This window comes from Babylonia areolata, chromosome 20 (genome assembly GCF_041734735.1).
Source record: "Babylonia areolata isolate BAREFJ2019XMU chromosome 20, ASM4173473v1, whole genome shotgun sequence".
NCBI classification, from domain to species: domain Eukaryota; kingdom Metazoa; phylum Mollusca; class Gastropoda; order Neogastropoda; family Buccinidae; genus Babylonia; species Babylonia areolata.
The window spans coordinates 9,395,233-9,410,232 of record NC_134895.1 but is presented as its reverse complement, the minus strand read 5'-3'; the positions used below and the strand labels follow the sequence as shown (position 1 = coordinate 9,410,232).

At 46.8% G+C, this 15,000-nt stretch overlaps 1 protein-coding gene across 5 annotated transcripts in view; it reads right to left on the bottom strand.

The window, feature by feature from the left end:
• The window catches only part of LOC143295046 (polypyrimidine tract-binding protein 1-like), a 192,571-nt gene that overhangs the window by 91,092 nt on the left and 86,479 nt on the right, over nucleotides 1-15,000 (bottom strand). Inside the window, exon 1 of one of the 5 annotated variants that reach the window (XM_076606599.1) lies at nucleotides 5,427-5,850. The exons of the other annotated variants lie outside the window; for them this stretch is intronic. The gene's annotated coding sequence lies outside the window, so the exon portion shown is untranslated. Of the gene's footprint in view, nucleotides 1-5,426; nucleotides 5,851-15,000 lie in introns of those variants that run through there. 5 annotated transcript variants of the gene reach the window in all.

Sequence of the window (15,000 nt, the reverse complement as noted above, 5' to 3'; positions counted from 1 at the left end):
CCAGGAGCCAGTTGCATTGCTCGGACGGAAGAGCCTAGTATGGTCGTAACCCGCTACTAACTGTGCGTAGTATGGAACTGACCAATGGCGTAGTTCGGTCAACGTAGGCATTTAGTCACGTGTAACTGTCAAAAAGTTAGAACCAAGCAATGCAACTGGCTCCTGGAACTGACAGGGTAATGAGTGAAAAACCCGGCGGTTGTCTGACCATGAGCCGTCCACCCAATGCCCCATCACTCCACTGGCAGCTGTTTGTTTTTCATTGTTGTTTTCTTAATACCACCCCGCCCCCTCCCCACCCCCCCACCCCACCCCCACCCCCTTTTCCACATCCACTCCCTCACCCATTCTCCACACCCATTGTGCAAGTTTGTATGAGTGCTGAATAGAAAGAAAGCGTGCCGGTCCAAACCACCCGGAAGTGACTAGACAATACCTTGGAAGTGAATAGAGCTTGAACCAATTAATATGATTTTGAAAAGAAAAAATACGCGACAAATAAAAAGTCAGGAAAGCAACAACAAAAAACCGAAAAAAAAACTCAAACCAACAACAACGCAGGAAAGACAACCAATACTCTTTAATACGGGCGAGAAATAAAATAAACCCAGCAAAAAACACAGGAGGAATCTTTACGAAGCAGATGTGAATATCTTACATTGGATGGTATCAATAACCAGCATGGGAAAGACAACTTTGGAGAAATCACACACATACACACTCATACACGCACGCGCACAAAACACACACACACACACACACAATTAATTTTTATTTTTTATTATTATCATTTTTTATGCTAATTGAGGAGAGAGGACCAGGGAAAGTAGTGATGATTTAAGGCATGGGTGGGGGGGGGGGGGGGGGGGGATAATGGATTTTCGTCTAAAATCACAAATGTGGATAGACGTTAAGCAAGAGAACGAACGAACAACACAAAGAGGAAGCTAATTCTGCTTGCCTTATACACAAAGAACAACGGTATTTCTGAGCGCGGCGCGACCCCGTTCTGTTCGTCACTATTTTTGTCAGTCAGTATGTCAAGGTTCAGCTTCATTCTCACAGAAAGAGATAACGCCTTAGAGACGCCCTACTTCTTCGGAGGAAAGAGGAAGCCTGCAGAAAGAAATACACGTGTATTCATTCCTTGACGTTTGTTCAACGCTTTGAGGACATAGATACTCCTATGAAGTTAAAATGGCTGGAAACGAAATCGTTAAACACACTCGTCGCTTCTTGATATGCAACCAATGATAGACCGCAACCACTACCACTACCCTGTGTGTGTGTGTGTGTGTGTGTGTGTGTGTGTGTGTGTGTGTGTGTGTGTGTGAGTGAGAGAGAGAGAGAGAGTGTGTGTGTGTGTGTAAGGGACTGAAGGAGAGAGTTAACTTGTGTGTGCATGCAAGTCTGCGCGTTTGTGTGTGTGTGTGTGTGTGTGTGTGTGTGTGTGTGTGTGTGTGAAGGGAGATGTTCGGAGGGGGAGGAGTACCTGCGTGTATCTGTATATGTGTGTGTCTGTGCCAAGTGATAACCAAGAATCATTTTTGTACTTCAGATCAGTAAAGGACGAAACAGAAACGAAAAAAAGAAGAAAAAAAAAAAAAAAAGACGCAGCCAGTCTCTTTACAGCTGATCAACGTCCGCAAGGGACTAAACTCGAGTCATGTCAGGTTTAACAAACGGCTCTCTCTCCCCGTGAGGGATAATTCAAACGATCCCCAGTTGCTGTCTTTGAAGGGCTGAAATCCCTTCTATCCTTTCTTCCATAAACCACCAGTGAAAAGTCGTTTTATCATGTCGAAAGAGATTTTTTGCGTACCTGTACTTGTTTTACTCACCATCATGTTTTGCCAGTTTATCAATGTTTGCTGTGTGAGCACCGTGTAAATGCACATTATGATTATGATAAGTAGTAGTAGTTGTAGTATCATCATCATCATCATTTTTCACCTCTCGTTTGAGCCGCTGGGTAAACGTTATATATGCACATTATTATCTTATTATCATCATCACCATTTTTATCATCATTATTATTACTATCATCACCATCATCATCATCATCGTCGTCGTCGTCGTCGTCACCGTCATTATCATCATCATCATCATCATCACCACCGTCATTATCATTATCATCATCATCATCGTCATCATCATCACCGCCATTATCGTCATTATCATCATCATCGTCATTATCATCTTTATTCCTCACCTCTCTCTTGGGTACGCTGAGTACGTAAGAGGTGTGAGGAGAGCGAGGGAGGTAAGACTAAGAGTGGTAGGGAGCAAACACACAGTTAATGAGGCACTGAAGACGAAAACTCTCACAGATCAATACCAGAAGCCTGTGCCAATATCATACGCATGAGAAATTAATTAAAAAGTAAATGCGCCTGCCTAGTGTGAGAGCGTGGCGTGTGAACGAACGTCTGTAAAAATGTGGCCAAGAAAATGTAGCCCCGTAACAGCTGCTCCGCACACAGGCAAAGGAGAAACAAACACGCTGAAAAGACGATCTCTTGGTGTTTTTTTCCAATTGGGTGTAAAATGGAAAAACACGAGATGAGAGGGCTGAGAGAAAGAGAGGAGAAAGGAGAGGGAGGGGTGGGGGGGCACAGAGACAGAGACAAGATACAGACAGACATAGGAGAGTGGGGAACAGAGGGGGGGACAACTGAAGCAGTGGAGAGGAGGATAAGAAAAGGGGACGGCGGTGGGGGGTGGGGTGGAGGGGATGGTGGGCCAAGGGAGAGAATGCAAATATGGGGGCGTTTCCTGTCATCTGATACACGGAGAGGGAGGGTGGGTGGAGGAGGACGGGACGGGGAAGGTCGGGGGGGGGGGGGGGGGGGGGGGGGGGGGAATGGGGTTGGTTCAAAGAGGAGGAGGAGGAGGAGAAGTGCGGGGTTCTCTCTGCGAGAGGGTGCACGCATGTTGCAACCAACAACGCCCACATCCGAAACAGGGGCGCAGAACCCAGCCACGTACGTCACTCACACAGGACGACAGCGAGGCCAGCCAGCCAGCCACAAGTAAAGCGGTGACGACGGGTGGAGGGGGGTCGGGGGAACCAACAGAAGTGACTCAAGAGGGGAGTGAATGTTCGTGACACAGGGTACGTGGGAAGAAAAATCCAACTGCCGTCTGTTCTGAAGACACACAGATCTGTCATCTGTACCGATCTCATCTGATCTGATCGGTGACGAAAAAAATGGCCCTGTGAAATGTCCAGTTTACTGTGGTGTTTGAACTACGTTCCAAGGATGATGGTTTGGTGTGTGTGTGTGTGTGTGTGTGTATGTGTGTGTGTGTGCGTTTGAGTGTGTGTGTGTGTCCGCGGGCTCACATGAATGCACGCACGCGCGCGCGCGTGCGTACGTGCGCGAGCGACGCGACACGATACAGCTGCCTTCCAGATCAAGCTGTGTTTCCAAACCCCGACATACTTGGCGTGATTTACTGTTTCTGCAGTCGACACGAGCGTGTATTAAAAGGTATCGGCCAACACACACCTGTCTGTCCTTTCACACACACACACACACACACACACACACACACACGTATCCCGTCCCCCCCCCCCCCCCCCCTGTCTCCTCCCCCTCCACTCACCCTCACTGCAGAGGAAAGAGCTGTTTGGCGTGTCAACCTGGTAGGCGGCGTGGGTGGGGAAGTTTACAACGGTTGGCTCTCTCCAAGTTCACGTCTACGCGCGATCTTCCTCAATCTCTCACTGACTTGGAATTTCAATAACCCGCCCTCTCTCTCTCTCTCTCTCTCTCTCTCTCTCTTTCCGCGCGAATGTAGCCTATATTCTGTGTGTGTGTGTGTGTGTCTGTGTCTGTGTCTGTGCATGCGTGTGTGGTGAGCAGGGAGGAGGGTTTATATGATTATATATAATATACACCGTGCTCATGTGTGTGAGTGTATTTGCCGATCCAATATGAAAACCATGTGTTTTGTAAAGTACCAAGAGCGGGTTTCTGAATAGCGTGCTATTAAGTATGGTAGTAGTAGTAGTAGCAGCAGCAGTAGTAGTAGTAGTACTTAGTAGAAGTAGTAATAGTAAGCACTCTCATACACCTGTAAATATACTACTGACAACAACTACTCATAAATCTACCTGCTGCTATATATAAATCACACAGTAAATAGCCCTACTTCTTATGCTGCTCCTCTGTCCTACCTGGTACCACTCTAAGTTCAGTTCTGCCACTACCAATGAACCTCTACTCGTTTTTGGTACACTTGACTGACGAAAGAGAAGATGCCAAAGAAAGGTCGTGGCCTCATTAGCGCCGTAACAAGGCAACATGCCGAGAAGAAAAAGAAGAAGAAAAACACGGGTTGTCCAGACCATCTACACACTGACCTGTTACCGAACCCCGACGCTTCCCGTGGGGCCAATGAAGAAGGCAGACAGGCGCCGGTGGTGTTCAGTTCAATTCTCGGACTGGCTCAGAACCGCGGCTGGCTACTTTCAAAAAAACGACGAACGCACGCGCGCCAAAAACGCATACACGCGCACACGCACACACACACAAAAGCAACAGACTGCAACACTCAGTGAGTGCCGTCAGCGCCAGCAGTGCATGCCGCCTGCTCACTCAATCGTGAAACCAAGTAAAGGCTGCTGCTGCTGCTCTGGCACTCACCCCGCGCTCTGCTCTTAACCCCATCCATCTCTTTGCCGCCGCCCCCCCCCCCCCCCCCCCCCACCCCCCCACCCCACCGTCCTCCCTCTTTCTCTTTCCCATCTTGTCATTCCGTTCGCTACTCGCACGTTTGTGTAGTGGTTTGTGTAGTGTCATACAAACGACGTAAAACTGCTCAGAGCAAAAACGCACTCACCGACTCATACCGTCTGTACATTCACACGCGAGCGCTTCGCTCTCTCTTTCATTACTTCAATGATGTGAGAAATTTGTCTATGTTTTTCTACAAAGCCTGTAGATATAGGAAAATACTTACTTCTTAATGTTCCTGATTAACCTGATATATCCATAGTCGCATCTGTTCACATTCCCCTTCATGAGGCCTATGCCTAAAATGGATAAACCATCTGAATCTGAATCTCTATTTCATTACTATCAGTATTATAATATATCACGACACATACACGTCTACACCCAAAGATTTAGTTGTACACAACACGTGCACACCACCCCACACACAGAGACACACACAGCAAAGAGGAGGTAGGGATAGAAAAAGTGAGGGCGGGAAATAGAAAGTGTATATAAGCATATATCCATGGAGGAGGCAGATACATGGGGTGGGGGTGGGAGTGAGGTATGGAGAGAAAGGGGTTTTGAGGAAGAGAGAAAGGATGACGAAGAGAAATAGGAGAGAGATAGGTGAGGGAAAGTAGCAGTAACACTAACAGACAGAGAACCGAGTGAGACACAGGGAATAACCAGCATACTTACATCATAGAACGGGCGGACAACACTGAACTGATGGTCCCACAGATGTAATACTGATCCTGGCGAACTCTCCTCCTCCCGAAATATCCTCCAACCTCACTGACTCTTCAGACTGACGGAGTCTTGACCACAGTGGTCTGACTGTCGCGTGCGAGCGACGCTACATCAATCGTTACTTCTGCCGACGAGGTCAAGATGCAAGTCAGGCAATGCCACGGAAAAAAAATACTGATCAGTCTACTAAAAAAAAAATCTTTGAAAATTAGAAAAATAATAATATTGATAACAATAATATCAATAAAACGAGGACGCAAACGATTCCACTTTAACTTTTAATGCTTTGTATCAAAATATGCCGCTTATTCTCTAAACACTGCCTGAGATGTTCTGATCGGCTGTAAACTGAAATCAGAATGAATTTACGAGTTTCTCCCTTGGGAAAAACACGATTATAAAAAATATAGAATATCAGTAATAATAATAACTCAAGTACCTCAGCCTACAAGTTCCATAAAAATATCAGATGCCGATTATCTCGACTTTTCTAACAGCACCTGGCAATCATTGAGTCCAAGCAGATTAATATTCTACCTGCACACACACAAATGGAAAAAGACGACACTATGACAAGAAGAAGCAGACGACACCTAGAGCACACAACGTCGGCGCCGGCCTCGAATCGCAGCGCAGACGTGAAGTAGCACCCTAACAACCACAGAGGATGAGACAAATTCCTGGCAGCGGCAACAACAACAACAACAAATCTAACAATTCCGGTTAAATAAACCCGGTGACTTATTAAATTACGTTCACTCCGTGGGAGCCAGCCAGAAGCTAAACATACAGCAGGTGTGTCGGAGTGTGTGTAGACTCGTCAACTCTGCACACAGCAGTAAGGTGTGGTGGTGTGGTGTGTGTGGACTGAAGCCAAGCCAGTTTCGCTGTAAGGATGTGTGAGGGTGGGTGGAGGGAGGGAGGAGAGGGAGGGGGAGAATGATGGAAAGGCAGGGGCAAAACTGTCAGGTAGGCAAGAAGGGCGGGTGACAGAGAACATTTTTCACATAGTTGTTGCCGACACACACCACCATCAGTCGGACGGCCCTCAGGCTCACACTATACATACACAGTATACATCTATCTATCTATCCGTGCCAGTTCGTTACTGACTGCCCTTGCTCCTTGCTGGCCCTTGGGCACGTTGAACAAAACTAAAAATAAATAAAAGTTCTTATCTTACGAAGAGGGTGGGGGGGCTAAAAAAAAAAAAAGAGTATGGGGGAGGCGTTGGAAGAAGATAGTGGCAATCAGAGAGTGAAAGAGAAGGGTATGCAATCAGTAATCAAACATAAATGGGGGAAACAGGGACAGATAACAGACAGACAGAGAGTGACTGAACATTTTACTGAAACTGCCACGCTGACACTCATTTCAAAGAAGGCCGGGAGGAACAATGTTGGGTAATTAGGTGACATGGTTTATAACCACTTTCATTAGTTACACACCTTGTAAAATATCAAAACAAGTAAAAACTAATTTACAAACACGCACGCACGCACACGCACACACACACACACACAGTTCAGAAATCTTGTGAAAATCCTGCGTGGCAAGGTAGGTAGAAAGAAGTAGGTTCACCTGTGGGCGGCACGCACGGGTCAGCCAGTGTACGCCAACAACGTCCATATTCTCTACGGACCATTCCTCTGATGTCCCCTGCCCGACTCCCCTTTCTTCTTCTTCGTCTTCTGCGTTCGTGGGCTGCAACTCCCACGTTCACTCGTATATACGCGAGTGGGCTTTTACGTGTATGACCGTTTTTAACCCGCCATGTAGGCAGCCATACCCCGCTTTCGGGGGTGTGCATGCTGGGTATGTTCTTGTTTCCATAACCCACCGAACGCTGACATGGATTACAGGATCTTTAACGTGCGTACTTGATCTTCTGTTTGCGTATACACACGAAGGGGGTTCAGGCACTGGCAGGTCTGCACATATGTTGACCTGGGAGATCGTAAAAATCTCCACCCTTTACCCACCAGGCGCCGTCACCGTGATTCGAACCCGGGACCTTCAGATTGAAAGTCCAACGCTTTAACCATTCGGCTATTGCGCCCGTCGACTCCCCTTTCAAAGTCCTCTTCACTCGTTTGGCAGCCATACACAACGCCTGGCGTCCATTTCCTCATTTGATCCTTGTTTTAAACAAACCTTATTCATTCACAGAAAGTATCAAAACAGCTGATCCTTTCCTTGATCCCCTCTTTTTCTTGCTTGTCATTTGCCAGCAACGAGGAAAAACTTGTTTCATTTTTATTGTTCTAATGTCAAGTGCATATGCTTCAGTAACCTAACAATTGAGCATATCATTTTTGACTGTACCTTGATGAACTCTTATGTACACGAAAGTGTATCTTCACAAGAGACTGAGAACGTTGATGTTTTTGACTTTTTGCATTCATTATCAGTTGTTTCACTTGTCAGTTTAACGACTTCTCTTTTACGAAGTCCTTTAAGTAATTTCCTGTAATTGTATTTAGATTTTTTTTGATTATTTTCAAATTTCACCCACATTTCACCCTCATTTGCCCAGTTTCCCCCAACCCTCCATTCATTCACATCTCCCACACCTTCTAACCGATAATACTCAAATGTATTCATAAATACTTTAACAAAATGTCTTCAATCACCGATATGTGTGACGGGACATCAAACAAATTCCTCCTTGTTTCATTTTTCTTCCTTTTAATCAATTATGATAGTAGTTGAATTTCTCCCCTTTGATCAGTTATGATAGCAGTTGATTTTCCAACTTTTAATCAGTTAGTGGAGTGATGGCCTAGAGGTAACGCGTCCGCCTAGGAAGCGAGAGAATCTGAGCGCGCTGGTTCCAATCACGGCTCAGCCGCCAATATTTTCTCCCCCTCCACTAGACCTTGAGTGGTGGTCTGGACGCTAGTCATTCGGATGAGACGATAAACCGAGGTCCCGTGTGCAGCATGCACTTCGCGCACGTAAAAGAACCCACGGCAGCAAAAGGGTTGTTCCTGGCAAAATTATGTAGAAAAATCCACTTCGATAGGAAAAACGAATAAATCTGCACGCAGGAAAAAATACCACAAAAAAAAATGGGTGGCGCTGTAGTATAGCGACACGCTCTCCCTGGAGAGAGCAGCCCGAATTTCACACAGAGAAATCTGTTGTGATAAAAAGAAATACAAATACAACAAATTATGATAGCAGTTGATTTTCCCCCTTTTAATCAATTATGATAGTAGTTGATTTCCCCCCTTTTAATCAATTGTGAGAGAAGTTGATTTTCCCACTTCTAATCAGTTATGATAGTAGCTGGTGATCTTTTTTTTTTATAGTAAAACCTTGAGGTACATCTTTAAGATTATCACGAAAATGATGCAGAAAGCTTATCGTTCTTTATGTTATATCATAGCAGGCTGCAACGGTAAGTATTATATTCTACTAAAGCTACTTTTGATAATACAAAAACAAAAACGAAAAAAAAAAAAAAAAACACTTTCATTGGTTGTTTCCCTGTGTGGATTTTCTGGCGTTAAAACCTGTACGGTTTAAAAACCTCACAGTGTATATTGCGCACCCCCCGACGTCCCAAAACTCTCTCCCCTCACCCTCCCCAATTAAATTCCCTCACATACAAGCACGAACACATGCATATTATGTGATTTGAATTATTTTCTTGCACTTTCTCTCTGTCTCTGTCTGTCTGTCTCTCTTTCATTGATATTTTACTTTCCATTCTGCATTGCACATTGTCGTTTCAATGTTCTGTGTTTTGAAAGAACAGAGCGACGGGCGCAATAGCCGAATGGTTAAAGCGTTGGACTTTCAATTTGAGGGTCCCGGGTTCGAATCACGGTGACGGCGCCTGGTGGGTAAAGAGGTGGAGATTTTTACGATCTCCCAGGTCAACATATGTGCAGACCTGCTAGTGCCTGAACCCCCTTCGTGTGTACACGCAAGCAGAAGATCAAATACGCGCGTTAAAGATCCTGTAATCCATGTCAGCGTTCGGTGGGTTATGGAAACAAGAACATACCCAGCATGCACACCCCAGAAAGTGGAGTATCGCTGCCTGCATGGCGGGGTAAAAACGGTCATACACGTGAAAGCCCACTCGTGTGCATACGAGTGAACGCAGAAGAAGAAGAAGAAAGAACAGAGCTGAGCTGACAAAACGGAGAAATTCTGATCACCTGAACAGGAGAACGTTTTCACCTCTGCATGACCCATCTCCCCCCTCACACAGATACAGACACGCGCGCATAGCACACACACGCGCGCGCGCACACACACACACACACACACACACACACACACACACACACACCTACCTTCGTTCAAAGCAGGTAACTGCAGCGTTATGTTTAGTCTAGATGCGCTACAGCAGACAGTTTCAGTTTCAGTTTCAGTAGCTCAAGGAGGCGTCACTGCGTTCGGACAAATCCATATACGCTACACCACATCTGCCAAGCAGATGCCTGACCAGCAGCGTAACCCAACGCGCTTAGTCAGGCCTTGAGTAGACAGCGCTATGATACTGATCATTGTCACAGGTGTATGGAGGACGAAAAGTGTGTGTGCGTGCGTGTTCGTGTGCGGTCGCGCGCGCGTGTGTGTGTGTGTGCGTTGTATGTTTCGTGCGTGTATTATGATTATGTGTGCATTGTGTGTATGTGTGTTGTGCATGTTTGCGTTGTTTGTCTTTCCATGTGCGCGCGTTAGTCAATGTGTGCATGCGCGTTTGTGTGACTGTGTCTGTTGTGTGCATGCGTGTGTGTTATGTCCGTTGCGTGGCGTGCATGTGCGCGGCGCGTGCATCATGTGTGTGCTGTGTGTTATGTGTGCCTGTGTGCTGCATCTGCACGCCTGTGCTCATAAGAGTGGGTGTGTGACGGGTGAGGGAGGAGGGAGGGGGAGGGGGAGGGGGCGGACGGATTGGGGTGGTAGTGGTGTTTGGGGTGTGTGTGTGTGGGGGGGGGGGGTGTAGTGGGAGGAGGGAGGGATGTGGTAGGTGGATTTGTGTGTATGTAACACTTGTGTGTGTGTGTGTGTGTGTGTGTGTGTGTGTGTGTGTGTGTGTGTGTGTGTGTGTGTGTGTGTGTGTGGATAGAAAAAAAGGAAGTGGAGGGGTGGCGTGGAGGTGGGGGAGGAGGAGGAGAAAGGGTGGTGATGGAGGTGGTAGACATAGTGTGACAACGCGCAGGTGTGACGGCGAGATGACGCACAGGTAAGAAGTGGACTCGTCATCTGTCATCCCTTACCTTCCCCTCCTCCTCCTCCTCCTCCTCCTCCTCCTCCTCCCTCCCTCCCTCCCTCCTCCTCCCCTCACTACACACCATCACGCCTACCTCCATCCTCCCCCACCCTCCCCTGCGCCGTTCCCCCTCGCCCACCCTCCACCCACCCCCACCTCCCACCCCCCGCCATCAACGCCTCCATCCTTCTCCTCTCCGCTTCTACACACCCCCCCCCCCCCACCCCCACACCCCCACCCCCCCACACACCCCCACCCCCGGTCTTTATTACTAATCAGAAAATCAAAACTCCCAACAGCTGATGCTTCAAATCAATCACTCGAAACAATCAAGAGAGAGAGAGAGAGACTAAATAAACACACATTAATGTGTGTGTGTGTGTGTGTGTGTGTGTGTGTGTGTGTGTGTGTGTGTGTGTGTGTGTGTGTGTGTGTGTGTGTGTGTGTGTGTGTGTGTGTAATCGTCTTTAGCAAAAAGTCTGAATAAATAACCAGGTAATTCAACACTCCACATAGTAATAAAGTAAAGGGGTGTTTTGGGGGGTTTTTTTTACACCAGTCGCATCAAACGGTCACACCTGGTTAGCCACTAAATATGGAATCATCACGAACCATCTTTCTTGGTTTTTCTTTTTTTCTTTTCTTTTTTTTTTAGTATAGTTTTTACCTGTAGTTTTTATGTTCCCCTAATTAATGAATTAGAAGAAGAAAAAAATATATACAATAGATCTTTTTTTAAACAATGAAGACAACAAACAATAAGAATAAACAAACAAGTAAAGCAAAAAAAAAAACAGTAAAAGCTTTTCTTTGTGAAATAAAAGTCACTTGACGTCACGTTCGGTATGTTGGCGAACTGCCGCGCGGACAGGGACCCTTCGTTACGGATGTGATCCTTTAGTTTAAAATGAATTATTCAGGGTATCAACATACATAGGACATGACGGGGTGATCTTTTAAATAATTCAGGATAGCAAAATGATACTTTAGAGGCAATCTTCTCCTCTCCCTACTGCTCTCCACCTCCACCTCCACCTCCACACCCCCGCCCTTCAGACCTTCTCACACCCCACCCTTCCTGTCCGATCCATACCCACGTCTCTAACATTACAAGGATGTGTCTGATACACACACACACACACACACACACACATATATATATATATATATATATGCATATATATACAGAGAGAGAGAGAAAGAGAGAGAGAGAGCGTGTGTGTGAGTGTGTGTTTGTGAGTGCGCGAGTGCGCGCGCGCGTGTGTGTATGTGTGCGCGCGTGTGTGTGTGTGTGTGTGTATGTGTGTGTGTGTCTGTGTGTGTGCACACATATCAGGAAGGAGAGGGTGTGTTTATCCGTGAATGAATGAGAGAGCGAGAGACGGGGGGGATGGGGGGGTATAAGAAAGAGACATGGAGAGAGAGAGACACAGAGAGACAGAGACAAAGAGACACGGTAGCCAGAGACAGAGCTCCAGAGAAACGTGGGGAAGAAGTTGAAGAGCTGAAGGGAAAAGACTCACACTCACACACACAGCAGATCGAAATCACATACGCGTTACTAAATAAGCTGGCACGTGTGCATCATTAAATTTCACAATCTACCACTGGAAAGTCAATAGTTTTCAGTTTCAGTTTCAGTTTCAGTAGCTCAAGGAGGTATCACTGCGTTCGGACCAATCCATATACGCTACACCACATCTGCCAGGCCGATGCCTGACCAGCAGCGTAACCCAACGCGCTTAGTCAGGCCTTGAGAAAAAAAAAAGAAAAAAAAGAAAAAAACATAAAAAGAAGGCGCAAAAACGTGATGAAAGTCAATAACTAGGTAACAAATGCACATAACACCGTGATGACGGTACTTTGCATTCCGAGTGCACGCGTGCGCATGGCGGCCGTGCGCGAGTACCTTACATACCTTGCACACCATCGGCACGTGCGCCTTGTAAAATATATCCCAAGTGCTACGGCCTAGTTTTGCCAATCTGGGGGGGTGGGGGGTGGGGGGGAAATTAAAAGGGGAAAAAAAAGGGTTTTGTTTTCAAAAGACGAATAACAAACACACAGACGCACACACACACAAAAGAAAGAAGAAGAAGAAGAAAAAAAAAGAAAAAAAAAAAGAGGCCATTCGCGATTGCAACAAAGACCTTCTTTCAATCTACTTTGCGCACTGTAAACAACAGCCCCAACTGTATCCACCCCCCTCTCCCAACCCAAACCCCTCCCCCCCCCCTCTCCCCCCGCCTCCCCCATCCTACTACGCCCCTCTTTGCATTGAGGGAGAAGAAGTTTGTACCGTGTTCCTCGTGATAACAGCAGGGAGCGACTGAGTCATTTTTTTGTAAGACGTGGGAGGAGGGGTAGGGGGGTGGGGGGGGAGGAAAGGAGAGGGGAGAGGGGAGGGGGTGGGTGAGTTGGTGGTGGTGGTGGGTGGGTGGAGGTGACTGAAGAGATATAGGGCGCATAGTTCAATCCAGACATTGCGTGGGTGTGTGTGGGGGTGGGGTGGTGTGTGTGGTGGGAAGGCGGTTGGTGGTAGAGGTGGTGGTGTTTGGGGAGGGGGGGAGCGTGGGGGAGTGGGGATTAGTATATATATATATATATATATATATATATATATATATATATATATATAAAGCAAGGTGGGTGCCGTTTTCTACTCATGTTTTAACCCGGTGAGACTATTGTGTGTCCCCCTTTGTGTGTGTCGGTGTGTGTGTGTGTGTGTGTGTGTGTGTGTGTGTGTGTGTGTGTGTGTTGTGTGTGTGTGTGTGTGTGTGTGTGTGTGTGTGTGTGTGTGTGTGTTGTGTGTGTGTGTGTGTGTGTGTGTGTGTGTGTGTGTGTGTGTGTGTGTGTGTGTGTGTGTGTGTGTTTAATGTTTCATTCTTCTCTTTTTTTAACGATTTTGTGTAGCAAGAAACAAATCTGTTTTGTTTTGTTTGTTTGTGTTGCGTGCGTGCGTGCGTGTGTGTGTGCGTGCGTGCGTGCGTGCGTGCGTTTAATGCAAACTGACTGACAGTCTGTGACTTGGTATATAAGATCAGCGTCCAGACAAATACGGCAAGCCAGCAGGATCAGTCTATATCAAATATTACACCTCTCTCTCTCTCACTCTGTGTGTGTGTGTGTGTGTGTGTGTGTGTGTGTGTGTGTGTGTGTGTGTGTGTGTGTGTGTGTGTGTGTGTGTGTGTGTGTGTGTGTGTGTGTGTGTGTGTGTCTCCCCCAGTCCCACATCCTCCCCTCAACCCTCCCCACCTCTCTCGTTCCCATGATTATCAGAGTGTATTTATCATATCCTTTCTGTCACACACACACACACACACACACACACACACACACACACACATACACACACACACACACACACACACATATATATATATATATATAGAGAGAGAGAGAGAGAGAGAGGGAGTTCCCAGCATCGAGTGCCATGGTTTCAGGATTTCCCACACGGACTTTTCTGTTGACACCTCATCATCATCATTCATCATCATCATCATCATCATCATCGTCATCATTATCATCATCATCGTCGTCGTCGTCGTCGTCATCATCATCATCAATATTTCGTCCGCTCCATCCTTCAGCAATCTGCATGGTCTCTTCTCGATCCTCTTTTTCCCTCGGGAGACATTACAGCACCAACACCAATGCCACCCCCCCCCCCCACCACAACCGCCTCCACCCCCCCCCCCACACACACACACCTGCCGTACCCGGTGTACAAACCACCCACCTCATCTTCCACCCACCCCCCATCCCCCACCCTCCGCCTCCAACCTCCCTCCTCTCTACCTATTTCCTACACTCGCTAACTCACTCACAAACAAACTGAGAGGAGAGGGAAGGGGGTGGGGGTGGGGGTGGGGGAGGGAGGGGGGGGGGGTGGCACTGGTTTTTATGTTCTTCAAATCATAAAGGTCTGAAGACACTGTTCTTCAGATAAGAAGTGACACACACCCACACACATATATATATGCTTGCTTAGATTTGACAAGGAGAAAGACAAAGTGAAAAAATGGTAAAAGAGAAAGACAGACAGACAGACAGACAGACAGACAGAATGAGAATACGCAAGGTTTATTGATCACGCCATGGCCTTTTATGTAGGGGAGAGGAGTTGGGGGAGGGGGGGGGCGGGGGTGAACGCATACTATTACAACAAAAATTATTAATAAAAAAAATAATAGCAAGAAAAAAAAAGATAAAGACCCCCCCCCCCCCACTCTCCCCTAACCCCCTCCAAAAACAAATCTTAAAGCTTTCGTTCAGCGTACTTGCGCG